This window comes from Styela clava, chromosome 1 (genome assembly GCF_964204865.1).
Source record: "Styela clava chromosome 1, kaStyClav1.hap1.2, whole genome shotgun sequence".
Taxonomy (NCBI): domain Eukaryota; kingdom Metazoa; phylum Chordata; class Ascidiacea; order Stolidobranchia; family Styelidae; genus Styela; species Styela clava.
Window position 1 is genome coordinate 28,088,121 of NC_135250.1, and position 19,990 is coordinate 28,108,110.

The 19,990-nt window shown below is 35.8% G+C and overlaps 1 long non-coding RNA gene across 1 annotated transcript in view; it reads left to right on the forward strand.

Annotated features, from left to right (window-relative positions):
- LOC120334922 (uncharacterized) overlaps positions 1-19,990 on the forward strand; it is a 105,826-nt gene that overhangs the window by 12,012 nt on the left and 73,824 nt on the right. The gene's annotated exons all lie outside the window — the stretch shown is intronic.

Sequence of the window (19,990 nt, forward strand, 5' to 3'; positions counted from 1 at the left end):
TCTCTCAAAAATTATAAGCTGCCTATCAATCATTCAGTCGGAAACAGCCAAAAATACTTCCTCGGAAGAAATATATCTGAGACTCGGAAACGCACCAGGTTGAGTTTTCGCTTTTAGTCTGTGATACACAAGTGCAAGCATATCAACAAGAGGCCTGCAAAACACACAGGAATTCAAAGTAAGTTTCAATCTCCACTTATTTATGCACATATGGTTAATTTTGTTGTTGTTATTTTTTTTTGTTGTTGAGGAAAACCGTCACGAATAGTTGAATCGATTTTATATTTTGATCACTTAGCCTGTAACTGAAAGATGGTTCAAGTCGCTATCAAAATATAAATTTATTTAATTTCTGTGAAACCTGATATTTTACCCCGTTGTTTTGTTGCAAATGCAGGGAAACGCTTATTTAGTCCTACCCGCTAGTCTGTCGTTTTCAGTCAGATATCCGGGCAGGCGGATGCCTGCTAAAATACTGCTCCATAAATTTTTCTAATAAAACCAATTTTACTCACGTTTACAGCACCAGAGAGCCAGAATGAACTCCTGGATGTTGATATATGTTCTTGTGTTGGTCATAATAGAAATGAATATGGAAGATCTGCCAAGACCAATTCCCGCTGGTTTACCTTAAGAATCGAATCGTTAGAATAACCGTGTATTGTATGAATGTATATATTAGTAAAAAATTTTGGTCAAAAATTAAGAAGTCTATGCTGCAAGTTTAATATTTAAAAGCCTAATTTTGAACGTAGTTTTGAAGAATAATGTTATTTCGGCGCTCTCGAAGTATGAGCACCAAGATGACACACAACCTGAACCCTAACCTGGTACACATACTATGTTCAGGTTGTACGCCATCATGCTGCACATACTTCGGGTGCTCCGTTATTTCTACGTGTTTTAATTATTATTACATCTTTGTCCAGTTTTCCCGATTCTCCCATCTTCTGTGTGTTCATTGTTTTGGATATGTTTTGGAGGGGAAATAAAAAAAACTTGTACTTATTTATATTGTTGCAAGTTTTAGTTCTGAAATTACTGATCGACCCTCTAGTGCAGGGGTCACCAACCTTTTCGAAGCCGAGAGCTACTTCTTGGGTACAGATTAAGCTGCGGGCTACCAGTTCAATGTACACTTCTAAAAAACTCGATTGAACTTGCTCGATTAAGCTTCAATTATTGATATAATTACTGGTATTTAGTGAAGTATAGACACTAATAAACTTTAGGATTCTTCAGGAAATCAAAAGCATATCACAACGTTGCAAATAAATTTCTATCAATAACACTTGTATTTCAAAACTGAGTGTTTTTAAATTGATTGTCAACAATCTGCACAAGTCTAAGATAAAGTGGACTTAACAGTTGTACTACCAAATGTTGCAGAGTATTATACTCCGACGTGTAACTTGACACTGTAACTCTGAGCGAGTCTTGCAGATTTTCATCAGTGAGGCGTGTTCCATGTTTGTTCCTGGTGGAGTGAGTCGCGGCGCTACGGCCCATCGTGTTAGGCGTTAGGTTCGCAGGTTAGAATCCCATGCGGGGATAGTTATGTACGAAAGAATCGCTGGACTCCTTGCCGCCGTAAGGGTGGTTCACGTAACCGCTGGTCGGTTGAGGCTTTCTTCGCCATCAAGTTCATGCTTCCGGAAACAAATAACTAACTAATCCCATACCCGACATCGAAAGGTGACCGGCGAGAAGCTGTGGTTTGTCATATGGTTAAGCCGTCCTATCCGCTATCTTCTCCCCCGGGATAAATATGTAAATCTCCTCCTATCCTGAGTTTATGTCCAAAATGTTGATTCGAAAGGATAGGTTGAAACAAACGATGGTCTTGTAAAATAGGATTGCTGTATGATTTGACTCGCGAGCTTTTTCTGTCCGTACTGTGCTGACTAGTGGGTAGTTAGCGCGGAAGATTACGTGACAAGATGTGAAATATTTCTCCGCTTTGCCGTCGCTAAAATCGCCCCACTAATGAGACGCACGCAGGCTGTTTTCATGGTGGTAAAAATATATCCACCTCCCATTTATCGTGGAAATGATGGATTTTTCTTTGGAATCAATAATTGTATACTGCTCCGCTAACCAACGGACAAGAAAAAACGCGGGTTCGTGGAAAGTGATCTCAGTGTGATGTCATAATTGGAAGAGTGTTAATTGACCCGTCACATTACTGAGGTCAAATAAAAATAAGGTTGATGGTTACAATAATTATTATAGTGTCATTTCTAGTTTCCATATAAGTGTGATTTATACTAAAATAGCAGGACAAAATTTAATTGATGTAGCTTACTTATAAGAGCCGTTATTAAGCTTAGTTTGGAACAGACCTGCGGGCGACTCATATGGACTTCGCGGGCGACTTGGTGCCCACGGGCAACGCGTTGGTGACCCCTGCTCTAGTGCATTATAAAAGTTTTGAATTGCCACTTTTCATCTAAATGTTTCGTGTGAATTTATATATTTCAATTACATAAATTAATTATTGTCTTAAATTTGTAATAAAGAAGAATTCCTGTGCATGACACTTGTTGAAATAAAGCCTTAGTTTTCAGAATTATTGCCCGAATATTTTATAGCTCATTTGGTCTGGCAATATCGCCAATCGTTAACGAAACTGGTAGTCCTATCCAGAGTTGAGTCAATTACATTAATTTGGTTCAATTACAATTACTTCCCTAAATTTTTCAATTACATTACAATTACAATTACTCAATGCAAAAAAAATATCAAATTACAATTACATTTACATTTATACCATTTTGATTCGTATTTACATTTTCACTTGCTCAAAACTGTTGGATTGCACTTGATGAAGATTAGGCTGCGAAAAGTTTCTGACCCCAATAAAGATGGGGAGAACATTTCTACAAGTGCGTGATCAAGTTTGGCGAAGCCTTGGTTGAGAACTTAAGTTTCTTTTTGTAGTTGTTACAGCATGCCTCAGTGCTAAAAAAACTCTGACAATGGTGCAGGAAGTGGTTCAACAGAGTTTTCGGAAGAGTTTTTTTGGTGCTCCTTATGCGAACCAAGATGACGGACATCGGAACGTAACATGGGTAACAGGTTAGGGTTAGGCGATGATTTCCAATTTTCCTTATTTTAGTCCTATTATCAGTTCGGAGACTAGCCAAGAGCCTCCCGTAGTATTTATACCTAAAATTATGGCCTAACCCTAACCTAGTACACATATTACATTCCGATGTCCGCCATCTTGGTTCGCATACTTTGGGAGCCCCGTTTTTTTGATGTTCATCCATTTTCAAAATAATAAGAGTTAGTCGAATTGGGCCAAAATTTTAGCAAATTACAGTTACAATTACACAGAATGAAAATGCCTCCATTACAATTACATGTAAAACTGAAATTAATTACATCAATTACAAATTACAACCGATCCAACTCTGGACTCCTATCTCGTTGCGGTTCACGACTTTCACTTATGCTTCTGCACAAAATTGACTAACTTCATTCTGTCTGAATGGGAAAATTTTGCTTTAATAACGCAGTGAACCCTAGTTTGGGCTGTTGATTTTTAACAGAGTTCTCTCAATGGAAAGCCACGCGCTTTTGTCTGTAGGCGAAAAAAAGGGTGAACACTGGAATGCGGATAGCTTCAGAAATTTGTACAAAAATGGTCGTGCATTAGAAACACTCGTCCAGGAGTAAAGAAACGTAATGGACACTACAATACCAAGTGCTGCTGAAATTACTGAAGAATTGTGTTGGTGGCAGTAAATATCGATTAATCAAATTTTGCTTTTAAAGTTCAAATCGAAACTTTAGCTTTAACAGTACAGTCAAAATTCATTTTAAACTCATTGAACTAGTTCAGTGAAGACCAAATGCAATTAATTGTCGCAACCGGAAAATAACTGCGGGATCAATTCCGTTACAAACAGAAAAAGCTTCAGTGTTGCAAACTTAGACAGGCAAATTAGGATGTTGGATTTCCATTAGATTTGTACAGTTTGGAACGCAAAAGGAGTGACACTTCTGCACGAAAAACTAAACTTTTAAAATTGTAGGTATATATTTTAAACAGAGTTTGGATATTTAATTGTGCTTGTAACTGCCGCAGTTGTTTATATCAATAGATGCGCAATTTTTAAAACGGCGAAAATTCCTTCAATCATTCTGTGGGCTATATTCTATTCATTTCGAAATTCAAAATGTAAAATCCGCACTTGTAAATCTTCAAATGGCCCGAGAATTAGGCAGAAACCCAAATAGAAATTTGACCTCTCAGTTGGTGTTGTGCAAGATAAGATATAATAATAGGAAGTTGTATAAATAAATTCGAAATCTCGGTCAGAAGAAACGCTACAATTGGTATCCATCGATACCTTTGTATTTCTGCGTAACTTTAAACTTTCGTATTCTAGAAGAATAAAAATAGCAGACATGAAACTATTGGTGATATATTTGATGATCGCGGTGATGCTTTACAATAGGACAATAGTTTGGTTGCGACCCCCACAACCAGCATCAGGCAGATCCTTACAGCAAGTATATATATTGGAGTTTGAGGGAACGTGTTGCGTTCTGTGCTCGTTTAAATATATTGGAAAATGAAACGTGATATCCTAATTGTTTGTGCGTGCAATATAGTTGGTTGTGTGTATGCATATTGAGATGCCTGTATATGCATATTTGACTACTGACTGCATATGCTTTTTGACTACTGACTGCATATGCATATTTGACTACTGACTGCATATGCATATTTGACTACTGACTGCATATGCATATTTGACTACTGACTGTATATGCATATTTGAATACCCGCTGCATATGCATATTTGACTACTGGCTGTATATGCATATTTGACTACTGACTGCATATGCATATTTGACTACTGGCTGCATATGCATATTTGACTACCCGCTGCATATGCATATTTGACTACTGGCTGTATATGCATATTTGACTACTGGCTGCATATGCAAATTTGACTACTGGCTGCATATGCAAACATGACTACTGGCTGTATATGCATATTTGACTACTGGCTGCATATGCAAATTTGACTACTGACTGTATATGCATATTTGACTACTGACTGCATATGCATATTTGACTACTGACTGTATATGCATATTTGACTACCCGCTGCATATGCATATTTGACTACTGGCTGTATATGCATATTTGACTACTGACTGCATATGCATATTTGACTACTGGCTGCATATGCATATTTGACTACCCGCTGTATATGCATATTTGACTACCCGCTGCATATGCATATTTGACTACTGACTGCATATGCATATTTCACTACTGACTGCATATGCATATTTGACTACTGACTGTATATGCATATTTGACTACCCGCTGCATATGCATATTTGACTACTGGCTGTATATGCATATTTGACTACTGACTGCATATGCATATTTGACTACTGGCTGCATATGCATATTTGACTACCCGCTGCATATGCATATTTGACTACTGGCTGTATATGCATATTTGACTACTGGCTGCATATGCAAATTTGACTACTGGATGCATATGCAAATTTGACTACTGGCTGCATATGCAAACATGACTACTGGCTGCATATGCATATTTGACTACTGACTGCATATGTATATTTGACTACTGGCTGTATATGCATATTTGACTACTGACTGCATATGCATATTTGACTACTGGCTGTATATGCATATTTGACTACTGTTTGCATATGCATATTTGACTACGGACTGCATATGCATATTTGACTACTGACTGCATATGCATATTTGACTACTGACTGCATATGCATATTTGACTACTGACTGCATATGCATATTTGACTACTGACTGCATATGCATATTCGACTACTGACTGCATATGCATATTTGACTACTGGCTGTATATGCATATTTGACTACCCGCTGCATATGCATATTTGACTACTGGCTGTATATGCATATTTGACTACTGACTGCATATGCATATTTGACTACCGACTGCATATGCAAATTTGACTACTGACTGCATATGCTTTTTGACTACTGACTGCATATGCATATTTGACTACTGACTGCATATGCATATTTGACTACAGGCTGTATATGAATATTTGACTACCCGCTGCATATGCATATTTGACTACTGACTGCATATGCATATTTGACTACTGGCTGTATATGCATATTTGACTACCCGCTGCATATGCATATTTGACTACTGGCTGCATATGCAAATTTGACTACTGACTGCATATGCATATTTGACTACTGACTGTATATGCATATTTGACTACTGGCTGCATATGCATATTTGACTACTAACTGCATATGCATATTTGACAACTGACTGTATATGCATATTTGACTACAGGCTGCATATGCATATTTGACTACTAACTGCATATGCATATTTGACTACAGGCTGTATATGCATATTTGACTACCCGCTGCATATGCATATTTGACTACTGACTGCATATGCATATTTGGCTACTGGCTGTATATGCATATTTGACTACCCGCTGCATATGCATATTTGACTACTGGCTGCATATGCAAATTTGACTACTGACTGCATATGCAAATTTGACTATTGACTGTATATGCATATTTGACTACTGACTGTATATGCATATTTGACTACTGGCTGTATATGCATATTTGACTACTGACTGTATATGCATATTTGACTACTGGCTGCATATGCATATTTGACTACTAACTGCATATGCATATTTGACAACTGACTGTATATGCATATTTGACTACTGGCTGCGTATGCATATTTGACTACTGACTGCATATGCATATTTGACTACTGGCTTTATATGCATATTTGACTACTGGCTGCAGATGCAAATTTGACTACTGGCTGCATATGCATATTTGACTACTGGCTGTATATGCATATTTGATTACTGTCAGCATATGCATATTTGACTACTGGCTGTATATGCATATTTGACTACTGGCTGCATATGCATATTTGACTACTGGCTGTATATGCATATTTGAGTACTGGTTGTGCATACTTGACTGACTGTATATAAAAATTAACAGGATATCTGAATCTGAATTGACTTCATATTCTTATTCCATTGACCCTATATGCATATGATTTGGCTATGTTATGTATATTTTCGGCTATAGTCGCTTCAATGTTTCCTGAATGGATTTGATAATTGTATTTATTATCAACTTCCTGGCGAGTAACTGCTGGCTACTTAGCTTATTCGGATGCAAGAGCACATAGTTTCGATTCTATGATTTCGACTCTACTGAACTCAAGGGTAGAAAAAAATTATGAAAGAACTTCAATGGACAAGACATCTAACTAATTTGGAAAATATCCTACCGTCTCTGCCGTCTATATATCTTGCCTATCATCATATCTACGCGTTAGTTTTTACTGACTTGAAAATAAGATAGTACACTAGGATGAATTAGATTCGGCTGCCTAATATAGAAAAAAGTTACTCGAAAAAAAAAGAGTGAGTTTATGAACTAAGACCTGTAGTAAAATCTGGGCTGCATAGTAGCCTACTTGCTCAAATAATACAAATCTCGCTAAATAGGATACACCGGGCCCAAAAGCACACAGCTAATCATTTTATGTGACTATTCTTTAATCCACAATCTAAATCTTTGTTTGAGAATAATATGGAATAAACGATTACAATACTATTTCATCGTTCTCAACTTCGTTTTGTCTTTTGTTGCAGCTACAAAGCCGACACAGAAATTGGAGATTCTGTATTTCTATAATTCGGCAGATGGCGCTATATCTTCCAGCGGCTTTCATCATTCAAATACTGAAAATACTAAAATCGATTGGTCAGTAAGTTAATATTCCATATATCAAGTTCTTGTCCAATAAAATAATATATCCATATCAAGTTAGGATTTAAACTTATTTCAAATTCCAGCGCCCTTCGGTCCTCTTGCGAAAATCAAACTAGTGAGCCTCAGTAAGTAAATCTTCTGGAGAAACCGTCTAGCTGTTTCCGATTGAATAATGGGTAGGCGACCTATTATTTTTGAATAAGAGAAGAGACAGCAAATCGCTTCATTTAGCGAAGCTTGAGTATGGCAGCAGCTTACACCCATATTGTTAGACAGTACGTGGTACAGCAAACGATTGTGCAGTCAGTACCAGTGAAAATACAAAAGATGACGTTATGATATGTATAATAGAATGAAGAATTCATTGTCCATTATCTCGGTTACGGCCATGCGGTGCTGGGCATTGAATAATTTGACTAATTATTAATGAGCAAGACGACTAATTCGATCAGTGGATTTTTAAAAGATTCGATCAGGGACAAACCTCGCGCCTTCGCGCCCTCGTAAGCGAAGTAACGGGTTAACATTGAAATGCGAATAGCTTGAGAAGCTTGTACATAAATTGCGATGCATTCGAAACACATGGCCAGAAGTAAAGAATTGTAACGGGTCCTAAAATACCAAGGGCAACTAAAATCATTGAAGAATTGTGGAGTGCATCATGAACGAGTAAATATCGATAATCACAAGTCTTGAAGAAGTGCAAATTAAAACTCTCAACAGATTAACAGCACAGACGAAATTTATTTTGTATTCATCATACTTGTGCAGAGAAAACCAAATGCAATTAATTGAAGCAACCGGAAAATGACTGCGGGATCAATTCTATTACAAACAGGAAGAGCGTTAGTGTTGTAAACTTTTACAGGCAGATTTGGGCGTTGGCGATTTATTCAATTTCAGACGCAAGAGTAAAAACACATCAACACAATAAGCTGAACTACTAAATCGTAAGTATGCACTTGTATTTTAAATAGAGTTTGAGTATTATCTTCAATCTTACTTGATGGTGCGAATATCTGTCGCAGATTTGTATAATGTATAATAAGGCCGATATGACGAAATGCATTGAACCAAGACATTAAAGTAGTGCAGTAATATTTTTAATCACTAATGAATATCGGGTATTTGGGGTACTTTGACAGCTAAATTGTTAGAAAAGATACGCGAAATTAGATTTTGAAAAATTCTGGAATAGACAAGTAGAGACAACGGCAAAAAATCCAAAAACTATGTTGTAGGCTATGATGTATTTTCATCGGAATCCAGACTCACACTCGTTGAAATTTTCGCAGATAGCCAAAGAGTTCAGTGAAAACTGAATGTATATTTCAACAATTAGTTGGGTCCTCACGAGACTTACCTTACTGCAAGGATGTGGTAGCAACAATACATTTACTATTCTAAATCTCTCTCGCTGACGAAACGCAACAAAAGTAATTAATTTGTATCCCGCAAGGCTCTTGAACTTCTGAGTGAATTCAAACTTTTGTATTCTAGAAAACTAAAAATGGCAGACATGAAAATATTGGTGATATATCTGATGATCGCGATGATGCTTCTTGCTGGAACATTAGCTGATTTGCGACCGCCAGCGCCGGCACAAAACAGATTCATTAAGTGAATATTTTTACTTGTGCTTCAATAAGTTTTTATGGGCAAGTATATTGCTATCTAGTCGTATATATATAGTGGCGTGGGTAACGCCACTATACAGTTATTAAACTATTTTATATGCTTTGAAGCTACTTGCAGTTCACTTTATGTTACTCGTTAAGTACCCCAAAAATTACTTATTTTTTCAGGCAATAAATCTAGTGTGAATTTTGCATTAGTTTTCTAGCTGGTTGGAAGGTATTAAAAAATAAATTAAATACCTGTATACCTACTTTTGGGCCACCCGTATATCAAGTTGGTGCCATTCTGCCATCACTAACCACGAAACAGTGGTTCCTGACCTTTCAAGCCCTTTTTGGAATTTTTCCAGTCTCCCAACCACCCTCAAAATAAAAAATTAAAAAATAGTTAATAACAGATAGTAAGGCGGAAGTATGTTTTATTAAAAAAAAAAAACTTAAAAAACACGTGAATGAAATCGATGCCATTGCCACTCGCACTCAAATCTTCCATAAATTGAATAGTTTCCAATGCGTGTAGAAATGTACAAAAATCCTAAACAATCAAAAATAATAGTAACGCAGACACGAAGTAAAATGTTCGGCTCTCCAGAAGTGTGTATACCAATATGGAGGTAACTAATTTTGTTTGCCTACTTTACATCAAGTTGTGTAAAGAGACTGAAACCCATTGGGTATATTCACTTGGCTAACACAGACAGTCCCCGAACTTGTAATAGAACTAAAATATTCTTGATTTAACCGGCTTAAGAAAAATCGGACGAAATAATGGCCTAACCCTAATCCCTGGTACATATACTACGGGAGTACCATATTTTCTCCCTTAGAACAATAAAATTCCTTCCCATTGAAGATCTCCTGTCTGCTTGAGAAACGCTGTTCAAGTCCATCGTTCTATATGTCTACACTAAAATCCAAGACATTAATCTTTGTTTGGGAGGAAGCATGGATAAACGATTAGGAAAATATTTCATTATTTTAAACTTCGTTTTGCTTTGTGTTGCAGCTACGAAGACGATGGTGATTTGACATTTCTATGATCCGGCAGATGGCGCCAGATCGCAGTACAACTGTTGCTATGTCAACTGGAAATAAGACTTTTTATGTTAGTGGCCTATTATTAACTTATTGTAATTTATAACACGATTATGTATATGTGCGTGTTTAATTTCGTGTATTTCTTTTATGTGTAATAATGTATTCTAATGAACGAACAATCGTTACGAAATATATCAAATTGAAATAAGCTTTTCTATTCTACTTTTCATTCGTTGCATTATTCCTAGAGTTCGTATCGTGTTGTTTTCTCTGGTATAGGAAAATTTAGACCACATTTCAACTTGTTCACTATTTATCTACTCTATTTATTCTTTAATCAGTGAATGACATGCTGACAAGATAAATTCGGTCTTTAATTAACAAACAAATAAACGAGTTTGTTTACAACTTCACAGCCAATTGCTAAAAGTTTGAATCGAAGATTCGATTATATATATAAACATTTAAAACAGCTTTGTTCCACACAAAGGGAAAAGGGGTCTTTGTTCAAAGACGCAATATACTGGTATTAATAAACGGTACTTTTAAACACATAAAAGATTGTATTGTGATATGTATGATTAAATGTCGTAAAAATAAATGACCCAATAACGTCCCGACAAATCGCAAAAGCGAGTAATCTTAATTTATTTGCAAAATTTTATTTTAGATATATACGGTACTATCAATTTATCACTGTATCATATAAACGATCGAAACTATTTGTACAGACTATCTAATATCGAATTTATTTAAGTATTCTGCTAAAACTTGCAACACTTCTTGGCTTTGAACTATTTTACCTCTCTCATAAAATGTTACAGATTGACAAAATAAAAACTAAAAGAATTACTGCACGTCCACGAAAAATACAAATATTGTTTTTCAATTATTAGCTCGATTTTTATAGTTTTATTTAGGGCATATGCTCAATCTAGATCAGAAGTGTTCAAATTACGACCCTTGGGCTGTATCAGGCCCACCGAAGTGTTTCATCGCACTCACTTGTGTCTGCTGAAATTACGACTAGAGTTTTTATGGATATAAATTTCTTATGCAACAAATACCTATTGCATTACATCAGTAAAACGAGCAGGCGGGTGATTGTTATAGACACAAGTTATTTGTAAATAAACTGTTTCATATTAAGTTCTGGACCTCCGGCCCCTCTAACCAAGTCTCTTATCTGTAAGTGTCCCACTTATGAAAGTCATTGCCCACCCTTGATCTAGACTTACAACATGAACTGGATGTAGCTAATTGCGCAAATTAGCCCCTTAATTAATGACTTCGCAGTGAGTTGGTAACGTTTTGCCTCGGACTTCAAAAACATTTATATCACAACTAACACAGTTTCATAAGCGATAGGAGAAGTGATATAAAGTTCTTGAGAACAATTAACTTAAAACGCCAAATGGTTGTTCAGTGATGAGTATGAACAAATAAAATAACGTTATGGAAGAGCTGAATTAATTCGAACTACTTCTGTTGCAACCCCTCGACTTTAGACTATGTTTTATCTCTCGTATAACGATTTATTAGCAGGGTATTCGTTGTTTGCAACGACTTTTCATATCATTTTATTTCTGTCCAAGAGCAATTTGTAGTAAGAATGCTTTTTAACCAATATCTGTTTTCCTATGTTTTCTTTTCTCAAATATTTATTCCGAGAATATTGCGATTTTGCGATGAGAGTTAACTTCTAGAGTCAAGACTCTGTACTCTTTTACTCCTGTAGTATGTGTACCGGGTTCGGGTTAGGTCATAGGATTAGTTCTATTACGAGTTTGGCGAATGTCTGTGTTACCAAGTGAACATACCCCCTGTCCATAGGTTTAAGTCTCTTTATACAAATTGATGTAAAGTAGCCCAACAAAATTAGTTACCTCCATATTGGTACACACACTTCTGGATTAACAAAATACACAAATACACAAAATTTGCTACACAAAATTCTGCATTAAACTCAATCGTAGGCTATATGAATATATATACTGTGATTAGGTAGAGACATCCAAAGCACATGTCAGTATATCAAAGGAGATATTTGAATTGAAATTTGACAATCTCTAAAAATTTTGAATTTGAAACTTATGAGCAAAGAAATTTTTATATCAGACTAAAATGTCACTAACCGTGATAGCCTACTAAGTAAAAAAAATGGAGGTTCCATGTCGTAATGCGACGGTATTGAGTTCATGAACCTAATAAATTTGGTTGTTTATATGTATTAGAAAATACAAATTGGAACACACGTTTATTAACTTGGTCATTATATAAAACGAATAAACGATTTTGTTTGCGATTTCGCAGTTTGTTGTTAGATCGTTTGTTTGACGGAATTTGTGTTTAGATAGCTTCTTAGTTTATAGCGAGTTTATTTATTTATTACGTGTAGTAAGCTTTCAGCACATAACGACTGTGATTATTAGTAGCAGTTGTGTAATAAGTATACTTCGAGAGTAATTGTCTTAAGCTGAATATAGTGAGTTGATAACAAAAGAAGTTTTGTATCAATCTTATATTTGGGGTAGAGGTGTAGTAGAGTTCGCGTTATTACACTTATTATTCTCGATGTGTTTTTATTCAAGAGAATCCTGACTTTTATTCAATCTTATGTATCACAAAGTCATTAGTTTTTTCTATCGCTCGAATTATTTTATAAATTATAAGAGCATCATTATCATAAACTCGACCCGGGCAGAAATAAGTTGAGCAAACGGCTGTCAGATGGCTACCAAGTTTTACTAGTATATATCATCAAGATTAACTCAAAAAAGATTAGCTCAAATTGCTCATCAACATTAAATGTGTTTATGAGCTATGATTCATCAGCAACATTGAAGTGTCAGTCAATGAAATGGATTATGGTTATACTTGCTTGGGACGTCAGCCTAAATTCGAAAAAGATTTTCAACCAGAAATTTTCGAACCTCTTGACTTGCACTTGACCCTTATTTATACTTATTTTACAAGTCCTATTTAGCGTAGTAGCATTTGGATATTAATTCATATAAATACATTCAGAACTTCGCAATGGCCTGTGCAAATATTCCAATCAGATATCTCCGTTTTTTCCAAATAACTGGCTAGATATTCTCATGGTAGACATGCACTGGTAATCAGACAAGAAGGCTTTGTTCGGTATACGATTGGGGCAATTTATAGGTTTTTTCTCTAGGACAAATACCTAGCTATAAAATTGCATTTTCAAGAAGACCTTTGTATATTTGTTTTTTACAGGCTTTTTTTTACACAAGTCTTATTTAAAGTGCCATTGCAGTTTTACCCAATAGAATACAGACCCTAAATTCAGATCTTCAAGATACACAATGTCCTGTATAAATATTTTGATGAGATATCTTCGAATTTTTCTCTTTGCAATGCTATTTGATTTAATCATAGCAGTTGTTCGCCCACCGCCACCTGCCTCAAGTAAGTACAATTTAGATTGATTTCTGCTTTGTTTTGATGAGTATGTTATATTCATATTGGGTATAATCATTTTGAGTCTTTGATAAATGGCGAGTGAAAGACTTGAGCCTCTAAAGCAGACATGGGAAAATTACAGCCCGCGGGCCTAATCCGTCCCGTTCGGTAATTCAGTCTGACCCACCTGATGATGCCACAACCAAACAGAAACCTAATTTTGATGTTTTAGTTAAAAATAACTCACGGAATTTGTTGAGATTGCGGTTAAATTTAGTTTTGGGAAGAGCATTATTGTTACTTTTGTAACACTCTAAATATTATTCATAAAATGTAACTTTTTACGTAACACTTACATGGACCGCCAGTTTAGGTAGGCAAAATTTTTGGCCACTGGTCCAAATACCGTTTCCATTCCTGATCTAAAGCCTGGGCGTACCCGGGGTTAGTTTTGGGGTTCGGAACAACCCCTTTTAAAATGTAAAAAACAAAACATTTTTCTGTATCAAACATAGCAATTTTCTTAACAACAATATTTTGTTCTTATTTTTTCCACATAGGCTCGTTTCAAGGAGGGAGAGGATTTATGTCATATTTGTGAAATATTTTAAAATTCCAACGTTATTTTGATTATTGTTTTCGCTTGAGTTACGTTTTATCATTCAATCAGTTCAAGTTTATGTACAAAAAGGTTTGTGAACGTTCCGCAAGCTGCTTTCGACCGCGATCGACTGAAATCGTCAGAATAGCTTGTGATCGACCGACGGATTGGCAATAAGGTCATACTCGAAAACGAATAGGTAATGAATATGTACACAACTGCAGACACACATACAAAAATTCCACCGTTGCCAATAAGCTCGGCTCAATGGCGCATTCCTAACGAAATCGCCACAAAAATTTGTATTTATTATGTTTTCATAAATTCCCAGACTCAATAAGGGTATGTGCATATCGTATTTTGCCTTTGTGCATGTACAGTACTGTATTCTTCCTGTTTTAAACATGCGCTGCTTGAAATTGGTTCAGGGCAAATTTTGGTATGTTATTAAATTCATTCAACATCAGACGCAATCGACTTCTCGAGACTTCGCGGTATAACAGTCGATCGCGATCGACTTGTTGGCCATCCATGAGATATATACGGTAGTGATTCGTCTTTATATCGGCTTCTTCCTCCCCTAGGATATTTTGAATCGGAATCGAAGGCCGAGTTCGGTATGTTTGGAAAATAGTTGCTGTTATCAAAATTCATTTTTTTAGTCGGAGTCGAAATTTTTCTTAAACCGGAGTCGGATTCAATTGTAAAGTTTCCCTATAATTACCTAGCACTATAAATCGTATATATATATATATATATGTATACCACTCAGTATTAACAGGTGAGTAATAAGCGCAATCGTGAGCGTGAACTACTCACCAGTTATTTTGTTTTTATTTTTTACAAAAGATCCAAAGGTATAATTACCTAACACTATAAATCGTATACAGTTGTAAAACACTCAATATTAACTGGTAAGTATAAAGCGCAATTGTGAGCGTTTAATACACACCAGTATATTTTGCTAGTTTATATTTGGAAAAATAATCTTCAGCGCGAAGCTGAATCGAACACTAAGAGAGAAATAGTAGAGTACAATTAACTGTCTGTTCTTGCTATAGGCAGCAAAGATATCGTTTTAGGAGTGACGAGAGTGAAAAGTCCTTATTTACAGAGTCTTTTTTTATCTAATCGTTGACCCTTTGATAAACACATATCGAGCTTGTACCTTGTACCGGTTATAAGTACTATCTTTAAGAGTTTTTCGAACCGGCCAAATTTAATAGTGTTTAAAAGACTGTACCCATGACTAGAGATATCGCAATTCGCATTTAGGTCGTTTCTAAGACGTAATTTTACGCAATCACGGATACGATATTTTGGAATTTGCTATTTTCTATTTATCTTAACTTAGAGTACATGAAATTTATTGCCTGTCGATATCCGCCATATTATAATTATGTCGCTAAAATAATTTGGTTTTGGATAAATTGGCCACTTTTGGTCATGTTTTTCGTCATATTGAAGAAGACTACATTCCTTGGAATTCCAACTTATAATTACAGTGAGCAACTGGGTATACCCAGTTTTTGTGTTGTCCTGCTTGAAATCTGAAGTTGGTTATATGGCCCACCGAAAAAACATGTTGCACACCCCGGCACTGTAGCTAGAGTCACACAAGACCATTATTTACGCGCTTGCGCTTCAAACGAGGTTAGGCTCATAGAGCTGACCTGAGCAAACTACGGCCCGAGCGCCATGCGTACCTCAATCTGACCCGCCTTATGCTGCCACAAAAGAACCAAAACCAAATTTTATTGTTTTAGCTTAAAATTAGCTCAAGGAATTTTTTGAGATTGAGATTAAATTTAGTTTTGACGAGAGGCTTATTGTTTACCACTTTTGCTTTTGTAACACTGTAAATATTGTTCATAAAATGTAACTTTTTACGTCACACTCACATGGCCCGTCGGTCTAGGTGGGCGAAAGTTGTTTTGGCACCTTGTCCAACAATCTTGCCCACTCCTGCTCTAGAGTCACTGGTGTGTAAACTGTGACTACCTCTTCCAGTTCGGCATGGCCTCTAGGAATCAGGGGGGATTTGAAAAAAAAAAAATGAAATGTCTTCCAGCGGCTTTCAGCAGTCAAATACTGAAAACACTAAAATCGATTGGTCAGTAAGTTAATTTTCCATATATCAAGTTTTTGTCCAATAAAATAATATATCCATATCAAGTTAGGATTTAAACTTATTTCAAATTCCAGCGCCCCTCGGTCCTCTTGCGAAAATCAAACTAGTGAGCCTCAGATGTAAATCTTCTAGAGAAACCGTCTAGCTGTTTCCGACTGAATAATGGATAAGCGACCTATTATTTTTGAATAAGATAAGAGACAGCAAATCGCTTCATTTAGCGAAGCTCGTGTATGGCAGCAGCTTACACCCATATTGTTAGACAGCGCGTGGTACAGCAAACGATTGTGCAGTCAGTACCAGTGAAAATACAAAAGATGACGTCATGATATGTATAATAGAATGAAGAATTCATTGTCCATTATCTCGGTTACGACCATGTTGCTCGGCATTGAATAATTTGCCTTTTAATTAATAATGCGCAAGACGACTAATTCGATCAGTGGGTTTTTAAAAGATTCCCTCAAGGACCTCGCGCCCTCGCGCACTCGTAAGCGAAGTAACGGGTTAACACTGAAATGCGAATGGCTTGAGACGATTGTACATGAATTGCGATGCATTAGAAACACATGGCCAGAAGTAAAGAAACGTAACGGGCCCTAAAGAACCAAGAGCAACCACAATCATCTTGTCTTGAAGAAAGACAAATTAAAACTCTCAACAGATTAACAGCACAGACGAAATTTATGTTGTACTCATCATACTTGTGCAGAGAAGAACAAATGCAATTAATTGAAGCAACCGGAAAACGACTGCAGGATCAATCCTATTACAAACAGGAAGAGCGTTAGTGTTGTAAACTTATACAGGCAGATTTGGGCGATGGGGATTTATCCAGTCTGAGACGCGAGAGTAAAAACACATCATCACGATAAGCTGAACTACTAAATAGTAAGTATGCACTTGCATTTTAAATAGAGTTTTGAGTATTATCATTAATCTTATTTGATGGTGCGTATAGCTGACTCAGATTTGTGTAAAGTATAATAAGGACGATATGACGAAATACATTGAACCAAGACATTAAAGTAGTACAGTAATATTTATAATCACTGATAAATATCGGGTATTGGACTATATACCCAAATAAATTGTGTCAGGACGTGAACATAATAGTGAAAATTTTTTGAATCAACCAGAAGTTTCATGCGCAACTTTTAAAAAAGGCAAAAATTTCTGCAATTATGTTGTACATTGTATTCACAGCAGAATTCAAACCCACACTCGTTGAAAAATTCGAAAATAGTCAATGAGTTCAGTGAAAACTGTTTATTTTAACTATTTAGTTGAGGTTGCACGAGACTAACTATAATGCAACGATGTGGTAGCAAGTATACATTTACTATTCTGAATCTCGTTGACGAAACGCAACAAAAGTACTTTATTAGTATCCCGCAAGACTCTTGAACTTCTGAGTGAATTCAAACTTTTGTATTCTAGAAAACTAAAAATGGCAGACATGAAAATATTGGTGATATATTTGATGATCGCGATGATACTTTTTGCTGGAACATTAGCCGAGTCCTGGGCCCCACCACCAGCATCAAACAAATTCATTAAGTGAGTATTTTTATTTGTGCGTGAATAAGTTTTTATGGGCAAGTATATTGATATCTAGTCGTTTATATATACTGTGAAGAGTAACGCCATCCTAATCTCATTGCATTTATATGTTTATTGTATATGCATATCATGTTGGTTTTCATTCTCCTATTACTATATATGCCTAAAAGTTATATTTACATTTAAAATTTTTCAAAATTGCAAAGGAAATTTATCGATACCATATATTGTTTTGGCCTCAACATATATGCTAAATAAAGAAAAAATATTTAAACATGTACTGATTGAAAAACAACAAACCTGGTTAACATATAATGAAATTGTGAAGGGACTTTATGGACACGCTGTATTAGCTAGTGCTAATGCCACACGCACGCTGATCTTTTATAAAATTTGAGCAGTTCACAATGTATGTAGAAATGTACAAAAATGCTAAACAAACAAAAATATTATTAATGCAAACACGAAGTACAGTTGTTGGTAGTCTCGTAGTTTGTGTACCAGGTTAGGCTTAGTACATAATTTTATTCCGAATTTCCTTATAGTCCTATTACGAGTCCAGTGACTAGCCAAATGAATATCTCCCTATAGGTTTCAGTCTCTTTACAGAGCTTGATGTGAAGTAGGCAAACAACATTAGTTACCTCCATGTTGGTACACACACTTCTAGAGCGCCAATATTCTCCCCTAAAACAATAAAATTCATTCGCAGGGAAGATCCCCTGCCTGCTTGAGAAACGCTGGTGAAAGCACATCCTTCCTTATGCAGCAAGTCTCTTGAATTGAATAAAATTTTCCATGTCTACACTAAAATCACGACATTATTCTTTGTTTGGGGGAAAGCGTGATTAAACGATTTGAAACTTTATTTCGCTTTGTGTTGCAGCTACAATGCCGATGAGGGATTGAAGGATTGACTTTTTCATGATCCGGTAGGTGGCGCCACGTCGTTGTACAATTGTTTCTATGTTAACTGGGAAAAAGATTAGATTATTGGACAACCCTATTTCATTATAATTTATACCGCAATTATGTATATGTGTGTGTTTAATATTGTGTATCTCTGTATTGTGTAATAATGTATTCTAATGAACGGACAATCGTTACGGAGTATATCAAATTAAAATGATTATCCCCCTTACTTTTCATTCGTTGCATTATTCCTTAACTTTGGACTGTGTTTTCTTTCTATTATATAGAACAAGTGAAAATGAATTTCACGTTGATCATTATTTTTTTACTCTATTCACTCGTCAAGTAGCCCGAATGACATGCTGACACCGCCAATTAGATCATCAACAAACAAATAAACGGGTTTGTTTATACGATTTCGCAATCAATTGTTAAAACTTTGAATCGGAGAATCGAAAATATAAATATATATTCCCATTCAACACAGTTTTGTTTCATGCAGGAGAAAGGGAGGGATTTGTGCAAGGCAAAGGCAATTTATAATACTATTTGGCGTACATGGAAAAATACGAATATCGTGTTATATATGTAGGCTCTTCTATTTTTAATATGGGGTATATGCTTCATGTAACATGCATTTGTTGCAATACTTTCCGACTTCTGAAGGTTTTATCTCTCTTACATTGACCGAGAAAAAATTCACTTCAACTTAATTATTATTTACTTGCTCTATTTAATCGAGTAATCTTGAATGGCCTGCTTACAATATTAACTGGGTCATTAACAAAGCGAATAAACGAGTTGTTGTTTACGACTTCGCATTTAGTTGTTCGTACCAGTTCGTGAAATTGTGGCTACA